Source organism: Bufo bufo, chromosome 4 (genome assembly GCF_905171765.1).
Source record: "Bufo bufo chromosome 4, aBufBuf1.1, whole genome shotgun sequence".
Lineage (NCBI taxonomy): Eukaryota > Metazoa > Chordata > Amphibia > Anura > Bufonidae > Bufo > Bufo bufo.
Window position 1 is genome coordinate 224,882,532 of NC_053392.1, and position 15,398 is coordinate 224,897,929.

The 15,398-nt window shown below is 51.1% G+C and overlaps 1 protein-coding gene across 4 annotated transcripts in view; it reads right to left on the minus strand.

The window, feature by feature from the left end:
• The window catches only part of OPA1 (OPA1 mitochondrial dynamin like GTPase), a 126,103-nt gene that overhangs the window by 39,061 nt on the left and 71,644 nt on the right, over positions 1–15,398 (minus strand). The gene's annotated exons all lie outside the window — the stretch shown is intronic.

A 15,398-nucleotide genomic window follows, 5' to 3' on the forward strand; every position in this document is an offset into this window, starting at 1 on the left:
AACGGATGGAAGGAGGAAGTTTGAAGTAAGTAATGCAGTACAGCCATTTCCCCCAAACAGGGAAGATGTGTGTGTTAAGTGTTATCAACCCTTCAAGCCATCATTAAACTCCAGAACCTCTAATGACTATGAGATGACTCTGCTCATTTGACCCAGACTACACAGCAAAGCTGCAGAAAACCGTCTAAAGCCTCATTCACACATCAGTGTTTGGTCAGTGATTTCCATCAGTGATTGTGAGATAAAACCAGTATTGGAGCCTCCACTGACATAAGGTATAAGGGAAAGATCTGCACCTGTTCTGTGCTTAGAGCCGCACCTGGTTTTGATTCAAAATCACTGATTGAAATCACTGACTCAACACTGACTGTGCGAATGAGTTATAATGCACCTGTCTGTAAAAGACTTAAATATTGAAAGATTTTGTTTATATAGATAGATAAATAAATTACGGAAAAAAGTTAAATAAAAGTTAATAAGAGTGTCCATTTATCACAGAAACTGCTGCAGCCAATCACTGGCTTCTGCGATATATAACAAGCGCTGCAAGCATGTGGAGTATAGCGGCAAGTCATCGCTGCAGTGAAAGAAACAGTGCTGGAGGCTGTGGGGGATAAAATAGTTTTTTTTAATTTCTTTCTTATTTTATCACAATTGCTGACTTGGGGGAGGAAGTCAAACAACTTCTTTAAAGGGAACCCGTCACCTCAAAAACTAGATTTTTTTTAACTCGCCTATAAAATCTCTTTCGCTTAGTTCATTGGGGGACACAGGACCATGGGTATAGCTGCTGCTGCCACTAGGAGGCGACACTAGGCTAAAAAAAGTGTTAGTTCCTCCTCTGCCGGCTATACCCCCTCCAGCCTGGAGAGAGCATATCAGTTTGTGCCCAAGCAGTAGGAGTAGGAGAAATAAACAAACATAAAAGCAACCAGAAAAAACCCAGCAATGCCGAAAGGGCCGAGCCGAACTGAGGACCCCACCGGCCAACAAACCGCTAACACCTGCGGCCATAATGGAAAATAATGGGTGGGTGCTGTGTCCCCCAATGAACTAAGCGAAAAAAAGATTTTACAGGCGAGTTCACAAAAATCTAGTTTTCTCGCTTGTATCATTGGGGGACACAGGACCGTGGAAGTTCAAGACACCGCTGCCTGCAAGACTTTGCAACCCAGCACTGTGTCCGCCGATGCAAAAGTATGCACCTGGTAAAACCTGGTGAATGTGTGCAAGGATGACCACGTCGCTGCCTTACACAGCTGAGAAGCTGAAGCTTGGTGGAAGCGAGCCCAAGATGCGCCCACCGCCCTGGTCAAGTGGGCCGTGACACCGAGGGGCGGTGCCTTGGCAATTGCCAAACAGATCCACCTGGCAATCGTCACCTTGGAGGCCAGCAAACCTTGGTGAGGACCTTCCGGAATGACGAACAGAGTCCTTACGCCGGAATGTTCTCGAGATAGATAAGTAGATCCTTAAAGCTCTAACCACGTCCAGCTGGTGGAGAGCACGCTCCCTAGGATGCGAAGGAGAGGGGCAGAACGACGGAAGAACGATGTCTTGACATGGAAATCCGAGACTACCTTCGGCTGAAAAGGTATGGGACGGAGCACTGCTCTGTCTTGGTGCAGAATAAGGAAGCGTTCCTTACAGGACAGCGCTGCCAACTCAGAGATGTGTCTGACGGAAGTGAAGGCTACCAGGAAGGCCACCTTCCAGGAGAGAATACGGAGGGGAACCGTGTCTAAAGGCTCAAATGGAGCCGACTGGAGGTAACCCAGCACCAGGTTCAAGTCCCAAGAAGGCAACAGGGGACGAAAAGGAGGGACGGTGTGGGCCACCCCTTGCATGAATGTCTTAACCGGAGCCTGTAGAGCCAGAGGGCGCTGGAAAAAATTTTAAAGCACTGATACCTGGCCCTTCCAGGAACTCAGGGCAAGGCCCAAATCCAGTCCCGGGTAGAGAGAAGCGTAGCGGGGGAGGCTACGTTCTTCACAGAAACGCAAAAAGGACTTCCAGGTCCTGTAATAAATCCTGGACGACACCGGCTTTATGGCCTTAATCATGGTGCGGATGACCCTGTCATAGAAACCTTGTTGCTTCAGAATGGCGGTTTCAACAGCCATGCCATCAAACGTAGCGACTCTAAATGCTTGTGGAAGACAGGACCCTGAGAGAGAAGATCAGCCCTGATCGGAAGGCGCCACGGAGTGTCTCCTAGGAGACGAACGACGTCTGTGTACCACACGTGACGAGGCCAATCCGGAGCCACGAGAATCATCTGGATGCCCTCCATCTTGATCCTGCGTAAGATGCGGGGCAGGAGAGGGAGAGGCGGAAACACATACACTAGTGAGAACCCGTCCCATGGTGCCACCAGTGCGTCTACCGAGTGCGCCCTTGGATCTCTTGTTTGAGAGAAGAAGACTGGGAGCTTGTGGTTGAGCCTGGAAGCCATCAGGACCATCTCTGGTTGACCCCACCGGAGACAGATCGCTTGAAACACCTCCGGGTCCACCGTCGTCAGACTGAGGAAATCCGTTGTCCAGTTTTTCACTCCCGGAATGTAGACCGCCGAAAGAGCTGGAACATGGGTCACCGCCCACCTCAGTATATTGGCTGACTGCGAGTTCCTCACTGATGGTTGATATAGGCCACAGCCGTGGCGTTGTCTGACTGTACCCTGATCGTCCGTCCCTGGAGGAGAGGGGTCCAATGTAGAAGGGACAGGTGAATGGCCTGGAGCTCCAGTATGTTGATGGGTAGCTTGGACTCCGACCTAGACCATGGACGGTCCTGGGCGGGCACTCTGCCCCAAACTTGGAAACAGACGTCGGTAGTGATGACCTTCCATGAGATTGTGAAAAATGATTTCACCGACTCCAGGGTTAGGGTCGAAAGCCACCACCTGAGTGCCAACCGCACTTTTGGAGGTAGGACAATGTGACGGTCCAGGGAATCCAGCGACTTGTCACAAGACGACAAGATTGTCCGCTGAAGTGAACGGGTGTGAAATTGACGGAATCGCTTCAAAAGAAGTGACCATTGCCCCCAAGACTTTCATGCAGAACCGAATGGAAGGGTCCCTGCGCTGGAGGAGAAGACAGATTGACCGACGAAGGGCCAGCCGTTTGTCCAGAGGGAGGCGCACCACCGCCGCGGCCGTGTTGAGGATCATACCTAAAAAAGTAATCCGTCTGTCAGGACGCAGTGAAGACTTTTGGAAGTTCACCAACCACCCGAACCGTGCCATGGTATCCAGAGTGATATGCAGGCTGTCCTCGTTCTGTCGAAAGGTCGCTGGTTTGACTAGGATGTCGTCCAGATAGGGGGACAGGGAGATATCCCTGGTTCGAAGAAGCGCCATGAGAGGAGCGAGGACCTTTGTAAAAACTTGCGGGGCCGTTGCCAGGCCAAAAGGAAGGCTGACAAACTGATAGTGGTGGTGCCCCACTGCAAATCGGAGGAACCGCTGATGTGCTGGGGCAACTGGGACGTGTAAGTACGTGTCCCGAATGTCTATAGAAGTGAGAAATTCGCCTCGGTCCAGTGAAGCAATCACGGAGCGAAGGTAATCCATTCTGAAGTGCTGAACCTGGAAAAACCAGTTCAACAACTTGAGGTCCAGAACCGGACTAACCGGACGGACGAAGGGTCACTTCTTTTTTGGGGACGACAAACAGGTTGGAATAGAAACCCGTGAATTGCTCCGCCATAAGAAACGTGGAAATCACACCTCGCGCGAGGAGAGACTGGATTGCCTGGAAAAAGGCTGCTGCCTGACCCGGATCCCTGGGTGGTTGAGAGGAGAAGAAACGGTGCTGAAGAGGAGACGCAAACTCGATCTTGTAAACCAAGGTTACAATTTCGAGCGTCCACATGTCTGAGAGGTGGGCCCGCCAAAAAGGAGTAGGCGACCCCCCACCCGAGAGCCAAGCAGGTTGAGGCCTGAAGAATGGCTTTTTCAGCTGGTCCTGTGTGGAGGATCTGGGGGAAGCTGCTGCTGCCTGACGTGTTTCGGAGAAGCGACGAAAGGACTGCGCCTGGGCATTTCTCCGCTTAGTGCGAAACGTGCGTTTGGATTTGTTCTAAGGGAGGTGGGTACTCTTATCGCCCGTAGCCTCAGAGATAATTTCGTCTAACCGGGCCCCAAACAGGGGCCGGCAAACGGAAGACTGGCAAGAGAACGCTTTGACGAGTAACGGCGAGAGCCGATGAGCGAGTGACAAGAAAGCCTTTGTCTAAGGATGCTTCGGAGAGGTACTTCTCCGCCTGCGAGATCTGCAGAGTCAAGGACTGGAGCTCAGCGAGTGGAATATCTGCCGCCAAATCCTGGTTTAACTGGAGTGCCCACTCCGAGACCACCTTAGCCACCCAAGTGGAGGCGAAAATGCGCCACTAGCCGCGAAGATGGACTTTGCCCAAGATTCCATGTGGCGATCCACCAGGTCCTGAAGGGCTGAGCCATCATCCACCATAATGGATGATCCACCTTAGGGGGTGAGGACCATTTAGCCACCCAGTCTGCCAGAAAGGGATAAAGCAGATCAAGCCGCTTGGAGGGAATGGGAGGGGGGGTTGGTGGATGGTGCAGATAATACTCACCTAATCCCGAGTACTCACCCCATTTTAATCCTCTTCCATTCACCCCTCCTCAGAGTCCAGCAGGGTGACCTCTTCAGCAGCTGGCAGCCCAAGTGGCAGGAGACTGGAAAGGCAGGGGGGGGGGGGGGGGGGGGGGGGGGTGCTCGCCGGATTCAGGTGATCCTTAGGCTGGCGGGAAGCAGGGGAGCTGGGCTGCCCTGGTCCACCTTTTCTTCTTGGGGAAGGTCGGGCGGTGAGGGAATCCGACACCGGCCTTGCTCCTGGGGTAGACAGAGGGGCTAGGCGCCTCTGTTTCCCCTATCTAAAAGGGGAAAAAAGAAAAAATAACAAAAGGAAGCCGCCCCCTACGACACTAAGCTTAAAACTGATATGCTCTCTCCAGGCTGAAGGTAATATAGCAGAGGAGGAGCTAACACTTTTTAGCCTAGTGTCACCTCCTAGTGGCAGCAGCAGCTATACCCACGGTCCTGTGTCCCCCAATGATACGAGCGAGAAAATGCATCTACACCCACAAGCAGTACTTCATAGTAGCCCACAGCCCATTAATAATCATATATTTCATCCTGAATAGAGAATAGTAGGGCACACCTTCACTCAGTTACACATGGAGGGTTTGGTAAATCAATATATTTATTCAAGTATGTTGTTAAAAGTACATATCAATCAATATACCTAAAATTATACTACTAAAATTAATGCTTATAGACAATAAAAAGACGTATAAAACATAAAAAGCATAATATATATTGCTACTAATGTTTCTCTATGTTTGGCCAATGTATCAGAGTCCGTATGAATTAAAAATATTGTTTATCCGATAGGTTAAATAACCTGGCTGATGTCCCGATCAGCAGTGTTTAAATAGCACAGAACAGTCTGATATTGAATAAGATCCTCAATATAGTCACCGGATAATACTCGCTTTATATATTCAGTGCGGTGCTTATTTGTATAATAGATCGAGGCTGCTTTTAGCTGAGTCGTGCTGGTTCTGATCACATCACTCGTGGCGTCCCACGTGTAATGGAGTCGTTGCAGGTTATAATCCGGTTCTTGATTTGATTTCCAAGTGACTTGTTAGAAGCTTGTATGTGAGATTCGGGATCCTCGGTATTTGTTTCTGGGTATGCCGTACTAGTCGTTACCTGGTATAGATCCTGCGCAGACAGTTGGTTTCCCGCTAGGTCAGGTTTCACTAGATGATGTAATTTTCGTCTTTCCCTTTGCACAGTTCTTTACCGATCCCTCTCCTTACTTGACTTAAAGCGCTTTAATCTTTCGGTCCCGTACTTTGTTTCATGGGATAACTGATCACCAGACGCGTTTCGGAGTGAACTAAGACTCCTTCCTCAGTGGCTGATTTTTCCCATGAAAATGGTCAATTTTTATACACTTTAACAGGTGTGGTCTGGATCCATTTGATTGTGCTATGCTGAAAAGGCGACATGGATTCCTTCGGATTTTATAGTGTTATAGAGAAACATATTAACTCATATTTGTAGAGTTGTGCATATTTTCACTTAAAAACATATTAAATCATCTATGGATATGTACTTTTATTAAAATGCATCAATTTGGTTAAAAATATAAAGTATAATATAATGATAAAATGGCGAAAACAGCATAGTTTAACACTGCCAATATAACGTGAATCATTATATTTTGTTCTGTAGATGTTGATTTTTTGAGACAAAAAATACAGCTTGTTTGAAGCACAAAAATCGCGCATTTCGCTTTGCGGTAGTGCTGCAGTTTTTTAAGTCTCAATGCGTTTTTCACATAATTTGTCCTGCCCCAGTATCTGGACAAACATCTATATATTATAATTTTCTTATATGGTTGCCAGTGTTAAAAAACATGTCTTCTTAGTTCAAAATACATATTTTTTTTCTGTATTGTGATTCTATGTACAATATATGTACTGTATAGTTGATATCATAACAAGGAAACAAAGCAGTGAAGAGTACATAGTGCAGAAAAATATAAGACACTGGATGAATAGTTGATTACATACATAGGGTAGAGAAGTATGCACAGATAGAAAGAGGGGGCCACCCACCGAGGGAGGACTTGGGGACATATAGTAACTCACGGGTCCCTCCTCGGTGAGGGGACCCCTCCACTAGAACTCACGGGAACCCATAAATTTCAATTTCAGCGTTTAATCCTGCTGGTAGGAGGGTGTTGAAGTCAAAAATATGTCTGGATTCAACCCTTGACATTCTTTTAATATGATCTCCACCCCTCCAGTCTGTTTCCACCCTTTCTAACCCTTTCTGGGTTCTGATTGTGTGTGGTCTTAAAATGATTAGACAGGGTATGTTTCTCGTAGCCCTTTTTTATATTTGAGATATGTTCTGCTATACGAACTTTAAGTAATCTCTTAGTTCTCCCCACGTATTGGCGTAGCTGGGGGCACCATCAATCCCCAAAATAAATAAAAATAAATCGCAATCTTCCATACAAAAATGGACAAATACCACAGGCTTTTTTCATTGCGGAAAATGTATGGGGTGTAAAACCACCACATTCCCCAAAAAAACATTGTTAGTAAGTTCCACTACAAATACACACCAACACACGATTCAGGATTTTCTTACGTGTAACTCCAATAGTGTTATATATATCATACAATGTCTGTGCAAAAGACAATACGTAGGGAGAACTAAGAGATTACTTAAAGTTCATATAGCAGAACATATCTCAAATATAAAAAAGGGCTACGAGAAACATACCCTGTCTAATCATTTTAAGACCACACACAATCAGAACCCAAAGGGACTCACCTTTTCAGCCTTCGAAAGGGTGGAAACAGACTGGAGGGGTGGAGATCATATTAGGGCAGTGCTTCTCAATTATTTTCTGTCATGCCCCCCCTAGGAAGAAGAAATGTGGATCGGACACACACTTATGGGGGGATCTGTGGATGACGGACACTTATGGGGGGATCTGTGGATGACGGACACTTATGGGGGGATCTGTGGATGACGGACACTTATGGGGGGATCTGTGGATGACGGACACTTATGGGGGGATCTGTGGATGACGGACACTTATGGGGGGATCTGTGGATGACGGACACTTATGGGGGGATCTGTGGATGACGGACACTTATGGGGGGGATCTGTGGATGACGGACACTTATGGGGGGATCTGTGGATGACGGACACTTATGGGGGGATCTGTGGATGACGGACACTTATGGGGGGATCTGTGGATGACGGACACTTATGGGGGGGATCTGTGGCTGGCACTGTTACAGGGGGATCCACAGACCCCCACCCCTTAACTGTGCCATCCACAGATTCTGTGTGCCCGCCGCCGTTTAAAGTTATTAAACATGCCCCCCTCACTCCTTATAGTACCGTATATCCGAATTTCTTCTGTATAATGCCGGCAGGCGGGCCGGGCGGCCGGCGCGTCCCTCAGTGACGTCACTTGTCTGTCATTCATAAAGCAGGCGGCGCAGGCATGTGACATCACTGAGGGACGCACCGGCCGACCGGCCTGCCTGCCGGCATTATACAGAAGAAATTCGCACACCCCAAAGGCCGGCCCTGAACGAGCCCCCCTTTACGAGCCTGTATTAGAAGAATGTCAAGGGTTGAATCCAGACATATTTTTGACTTCAACACCCTCCTACCAGCAGGATTAAGCGCTGAAATTGAAATCTATGGGTTCCTGTGAGTTCTAGTGGAGGGGTCCCCTCACCGAGGAGGGACCCGTGAGTTACTAGATGTCCCTGAGTCCTCCCTCGGTGGGTGTCCCCCTCTTTCTAGCTCTGCATACTTCTCTACCCTATGTATGTTATCAACTATTCATCCAGTGTCTTATATTCTTCTGCACTATGTACTCTTCACTGCTTTGTTTCCTTTTGATTTTGTGGATTATAATAGCCATCTGTTATGATATCAACTTCACAGTACATATATTGTACATAGAATCACAATACAGAAAAAAATACACTGCTCAAAAAAATAAAGGGAACACTTAAACAACACAATGTAACTCCAAGTCAATCACACTTCTGTGAAATCAAACTGTCCACTTAGGGAGCAACACTGAGTGACAATCAATTTCACATGTTGTTGTGCAAATGGGATAGACAACAGGTGGAAATTATAGGCAATTAGCAAGACACCCCCAATAAAGGAGTGGTTCTGCAGGTGGTGACCACAGACCACTTCTCGGTTCCTATGCTTCCTGGCTGATGTTTTGGTCACTTTTGAATGCTGGCGGTGCTTTCACTCTAGTGGTAGCATGAGACGGAGTCTACAACCCACACAAGTGGCTCAGGTAGTGCAGCTTATCCAGGATGGCACATCAATGCGAGCTGTGGCAAGAAGGTTTGCTGTGTCTGTCAGCGTAGTGTCCAGAGCATGGAGGCGCTACCAGGAGACAGGCCAGTACATCAGGAGACGTGGAGGAGGCCGTAGGAGGGCAACAACCCAGCAGCAGGACCGCTACCTCCGCCTTTGTGCAAGGAGGAACAGGAGGAGCACTGCCAGAGCCCTGCAAAATGACCTCCAGCAGGCCACAAATGTGCATGTGTCTGCTCAAACGGTCAGAAACAGACTCCATGAGGGTGATATGAGGGCCCGACGTCCACAGCCCAACACCGTGCAGGACGTTTGGCATTTGCCAGAGAACACCAAGATTGGCAAATTCGCCACTGGCGCCCTGTGCTCTTCACAGATGAAAGCAGGTTCACACTGAGCACATGTGACAGACGTGGCAGAGTCTGGAGACGCCGTGGAGAACGTTCTGCTGCCTGCAACATCCTCCAGCATGACCGGTTTAGCATTGGGTCAGTAATGGTGTGGGGTGGCATTTCTTTGGAGGGCCGCACAGCCCTCCATGTGCTCGCCAGAGGTAGCCTGACTGACATTAGGTACCGAGATGAGATCCTCAGACCCCTTGTGAGACCATATGCTGGTGCGGTTGGCCCTGGGTTCCTCCTAATGCAAGACAATGCTAGGCCTCGTGGCTGGAGTGTGTCAGCAGTTCCTGCAAGACGAAGGCATTGATGCTATGGACTGGCCCGTCCGTTCCCCAGACCTGAATCCAATTGAGCACATCTGGGACATCATGTCTCGCTCTATCCACAGACTGTCCAGGAGTTGGCAGATGCTTTAGTCCAGGTCTGGGAGGAGATCCCTCAGGAGACCGTCCGCCACCTCATCAGGAGCATGCACAGGCGTTGTAGGGAGGTCATACAGGCACGTGGAGGCCACACAGTGTATGTATTTTGAACTAAGAAGACATGTTTTTTAACACTGGCAACCATATAAGAAAATTATAATATATAGATGTTTGTCCAGATACTGGGGCAGGACAAATTATGTGAAAAACGCATTGAGACTTACAAAACTGCAGCACTACCGCAAAGCGAAATGCGCGATTTTTGTGCTTCAAACAAGCTGTATTTTTTGTCTCAAAAAATCAACATCTACAGAACAAAATATAATGATTCACGTTATATTGGCAGTGTTAAACTATGCTGTTTTCGCCATTTTATCATTATATTATACTTTATATTTTTAACCAAATTGATGCATTTTAATAAAAGTACATATCCATAGATGATTTAATATGTTTTTAAGTGAAAATATGCACAACTCTACAAATATGAGTTAATATGTTTCTCTATAACACTATAAAATCCGAAGGAATCCATGTCGCCTTTTCAGCATAGCACAATCAAATGGATCCAGACCACACCTGTTAAAGTGTATAAAAATTGACCATTTTCATGGGAAAAATCAGCCACTGAGGAAGGAGTCTTAGTTCACTCCGAAACGCGTCTGGTGATCAGTTATCCCATGAAACAAAGTACGGGACCGAAAGATTAAAGCGCTTTAAGTCAAGTAAGGAGAGGGATCGGTAAAGAACTGTGCAAAGGGAAAGCCGAAAAAATGGATTTTTTGTACTCACCGTAAAATCCTTTTCTCGTAGTAGGCATTGGGGGACACAGCACCATGGGTATATGCCCAGCTGCCACTAGGAGGCTGACACTAGAAACAAAAAAGTGTTGGCTCCGCCCAGGTGGGCTATACCCCTCTGCAAGAGCCGAGATACACCAGTCGGTACAAAAGCAGTAGGAACGCCATACACCTGAACAAACAGAAAACTGAACGCCAACAAGTCTTCAACTGGGGAAACCCAACGACCACAAATCGCCGGGACCACAACAAGAAGAAACTCAGTAAGAAAATGGGAGGGATCTGTGTCCCCCAATGCCTACTACGAGAAAAGGATTTTACGGTGAGTACAAAAAATCCATTTTTCTCGTGCATGGCATTGGGGGACACAGCACCATGGGACGTCCCAAAGCAGTCCCTGAGGGAGGGAAGAAGAACGCCATGTCGCCAATCTAAAGCACAGCTGCTTGCAGAACCTTGCGCCCCAGGCTAGCGTCAGCGGAAGCCAGAGAATGAATGTGATAAAACTTAGAGAAAGTGTGAACTGACGCCCAGGTGGCGGCCCGGCAGACCTGGGAAGCAGATGCCTGATGACGCACCGCCCAGGAAGCCCCAACTGCCCTAGTCGAATGAGCGGTCAATCTGGAAGGGGGAGCACGGCCCTTTGCGATATAGGCCTCCTTGACAGCCGACCGAACCCAGCGAGAGATGGTAGCCTTGGAGGCAGGCAAACCCCTACGAGGACCCGCCGGGACCACGAAAAGGGAATCCGAACGACGGAAAGGTTCCGTGAGGCGAAGGTACAGGCGAAGGGCCCGAACAACGTCAAGGCAATGGAGGGATTTCTCCCTAGGGTGAGAAGGATTAGGGCAGAAAGAGGGAAGGACGATCTCTTCATTGATATGAAACGAGGAGACCACCTTTGGAAGAAAAGAGGGAACGGGACGCAACACCACCTTGTCCTGATGGAAAACCAGGAAAGGCGAACGGCAAGAAAGCGCCGCCAGTTCGGAAACCCGGCGGATGGAGGTGACTGCCACTAAGAAGGCCACCTTGAACGAGACAAACGACAGAGAGATCTCTGCCAAAGGCTCGAAGGGAGAAGACTGAAGGGCGCCAAGGACGAGATTCAGGTCCCACGGCTCCACTGGAAAACGAAAGGGGGGGGCTCGGCGAGCGACACCCTGTAGGAAAGTCCTAACCTGAGCCCGCGAGGCCACAGGACGTTGGAAAAGGACTGAGAGGGCCGAAATCTGTCCTCTGAGAGAAGCTAGGCGAAGACCCTTCTCAAAACCGGCCTGAAGGAAGGCCAGAACGTTAGGGACGGAGAAATGAAGAGGGCGGAAGCGCCCAGACTCGCACCAGGCAAAATACGCTCTCCAGGTCCGGTAGTAAATACGGGCTGACTGGGGTTTGCGAGCGTGAAGCATCGTCTGAATGACAGAATCCGAGAGGCCACGGGACTTCAAGACCGCGGTCTCAACGGCCACGCCGTCAAACGAAGCTGAAGTAAATTCGGGTGGTACAGAGGACCCTGAGAAAGGAGATCGTGGCGCAGAGGAAGTCGCCACGGAGCGTCGGCGAGCAGAAACACTAGATCTGCGTACCACGCCCTGCGGGGCCAATCCGGAGCCACCAGGATTGCCGAAACCCGGGCTGCCTTGAGACGCTTGAGCACTCGGGGCAGGAGGGGAATGGGGGGGAACAGATACAGAAGGTTGAACTGAGACCAAGGCAGAACTAGGGCGTCTACCGCGAAAGCCTGAGGGTCTCTGGACCGCGCGACATAGCGCGGAATCCTGTGGTTGAGACGTGACGCGAAAAGATCCACGTCCGGAGTTCCCCATCGGTGACAAAGTTGGAGGAACACCTCTGGGTGAAGAGACCATTCGCCCGGGTCGACTAGCTGACGACTGAGGAAGTCTGCCGCCCAGTTGTCGACCCCGGGAATGTGCACCGCGGAGAGGACGGGAACGTGGTTTTCCGCCCAGCGCAGGATATGGGAGGCTTCCTGCAAGGCCATCACGCTCCTGGTGCCCCCTTGGTGGTTCAGATAAGCCACGGCGGTGGAATTGTCTGTTTGAACCCGGACCGGGAGACCGCGAAGACGTGGGGTCCAGTGAGACAGTGCCAGGAAAATTGCCCTGAGCTCGAGTACATTTATCTGCAGGGAGGACTCCTGAGCAGACCAAAGACCCTGGACTGTGAGAGAGTCGAGGACAGCTCCCCAACCCGAGAGACTGGCGTCCGTCGTGATCACCCGCCAACTGGGGGGAAGAAAAGAACGGCCCAGGGACACCGTCCGAGGAAGCAGCCACCAGGAGAGGTCCTGGCGAAGCTGGAGAGGGAGACGAACCAGGCGATCGAGACCTGCCTGGGACTTGTCCCACCTGGACAGGAGAAACAACTGAAGGTCCCGGGAGTGGAATTGGGAATAGGGAATGGCTTCGAAGGAAGCCACCATCCTCCCCAGGACGCGCATACACGTCCTGATAGTCAAGGTGGACGGACCGCGGAGAAGAGTCACCCCCGCCTGAAGGGAGGCAATCTTCTCTGGGGGGAGAAACACCCGCCCGAGGCGAGTGTCGAAAATCATGCCCAGGAAGGGCATCCTCTGGCATGGGACGAGGGAGGACTTGGAGTGGTTGATGAGCCACCCGAACTGAGCAAGAGCTGAGAGGGTGATGTGCAGGCTGGACAGGTTGTCCTCCAACGACGGGGCCCGAATCAGAAGGTCGTCCAGGTAAGGCACCAAAGCGACCCCCCTGGTACGTAGAAGGGCCATGAGAGGCGCCAACACCTTGGTGAAGACCCTCGGAGCAGAGGCCAGGCCGAAGGGCAGGGCTACGAATTGGAAATGAAGAGAACCTACCGCGAAGCGAAGGAACCTTTGGTGGGAGAGGGCAATGGGTACGTGGAGATAGGCGTCCTGAATGTCGATGGACGACAGGAACTCGTCCGACTCCAAGGAGGCGATCACCGACCGGAGGGATTCCATACGAAAGTGGCGGACCCGGACAAAGTGATTCAGCGCCTTCAGGTCCAGGATAGGACGGAGCGAACCGTCCTTCTTGGGAACCGTGAACAGATTCGAATAGAACCCCCGAAAACGTTCTGATTCTGGAACCGGAACGATGACCCCTAGAGAGCGAAGGGAACGAATGGCCTGAAAAAAACCTTCTGCCCTGGAGGGGGACCTGGGGGGCGACGTCAGGAAGAACCGTCCCGGCGGAAGATCGGAAAACTCGATCCTGTATCCGGAGGAGACTACCTCCAGAACCCAAGCGTCTTCTACGCTTGCTCGCCAGACGTCCTGAAAGGCGAGCAGACGCCCTCCCACCTTGACAGAGTCATGCGGAAGGAGGTTTAGTGGGCTGAGGGCGAGCAGGTTTGGACTTGGCATGCCAGGAGGGCTTGGCCTTAAAGGAAGGCCTGGAGGACTTCTTGTCAGTTCGGGCAGCGGGGGCCCGAAAGGACCGAAAGGACTGCGCCCGAGAGGACGACCCAGGAAAGCGACGGCGGCGAGGCTGATTCTGGGGAAGAAGAGAGCTCTTACCGCCAGTGGCCTCCGAAATGAGCTCCTCCAAACGCTTCCCAAAGAGCTTCCCACCGAGAAAGGGAAGGGAAATCAGAGCCTTCTTGGAGGCGGAATCTGCCGCCCAAGAACGAAGCCAGATGGTGCGGCGAATGGCCACAGAGTTAGCGGCCGCACGGCCGGATCGGCGGGCCGATTCCATAGAGGCATCGCAAAGAAATTTGGACGCCTGGTAAATTTGAGAGGCAAGCACTGCCAGTTCCCCTTGATCAGAGTCTGGGGGTAAGGCGCGAACAAGCTGTTTTGCCCAGATAGCGCAGGCCTTAGCCACCCAGGAGGCGGCAAACGCAGGGCGGATGGCGGCACCCGCTGCGACGAAAACAGACTTGGCCAAAGAGTCGACCCGTTTGTCAGCGGGATCCGACAAGGAAGCCGCGTCAGCCAGGGGAAGGGTAGTAGCCTTCGCCAGGCGAGCAACCTGAGGGTCCACCTGAGGAGAAACCGTCCAGGTGTTGACAGACTCCTCAGAAAAGGGATAGGGGACGTCAGAGGCCCTGGTAAGATGAAGGCGCCGATCAGGATGACGCCACTCCTTAGCCAGAAGCGCGTCCAGATCCTCGTGATTCGGGAAGACCACAGTGGAACGTCTAGCCCGGCGGAAGGACACCGACTCCAGGGAGGAGGAGGAGGGAACGTCCTGCACATGGAGCGCGTCACGGACGGCTTTGATGAGGTCCTGAATGGCCGCAGACATCGCCGAGCACCGCTCTGATTCAGAATCAGAAGCGGAGGAGTCCCCAGGAACGGCGGAAGCGGCTGAAGAAGAAATTTCGCCCGACTCAGACCTAACCGGGGAGTGATCCGGGGTAGCTGAGGAAGAATGGGACCCGGCCGAGGCTGTGCGAGGTCGCTTGCTGGACCTTGTACCAGAGCGGGAACGGACTTCCCCGGCGGGGGGGTCCCTGCCCGAGGCGGCCGCAATCTGAGCGGGCAAGCGGTCCAAGGACTGCGCTAGGGATTGGGAGAGGCTGGCAAGGTTACCTATAGCCTGGGATAGGGTAGCAGCCCATTCCGGAAGGACCGACAAGGAGGAGGCCGCAGGGGCGGACTGGGTGGGCCCGGGGGGAAGGCACTGCACACAGAGAGAGGAAGACTGACCACATGGGAACTTCCTACTACACACAGAACAGGCGTAATGAGTAGAAATGGTGGCAGGGGGAGTGGGGGCCCGACCAGAAGAAGACATGAGGGCGGTATGGAGGAGCCTGCAAGGCAAAAAAGAAGAGTCAGCCAGAGGCTGCCTACCAGACCCAAGGTGCTGTGTCCCACAGAAGCACGTC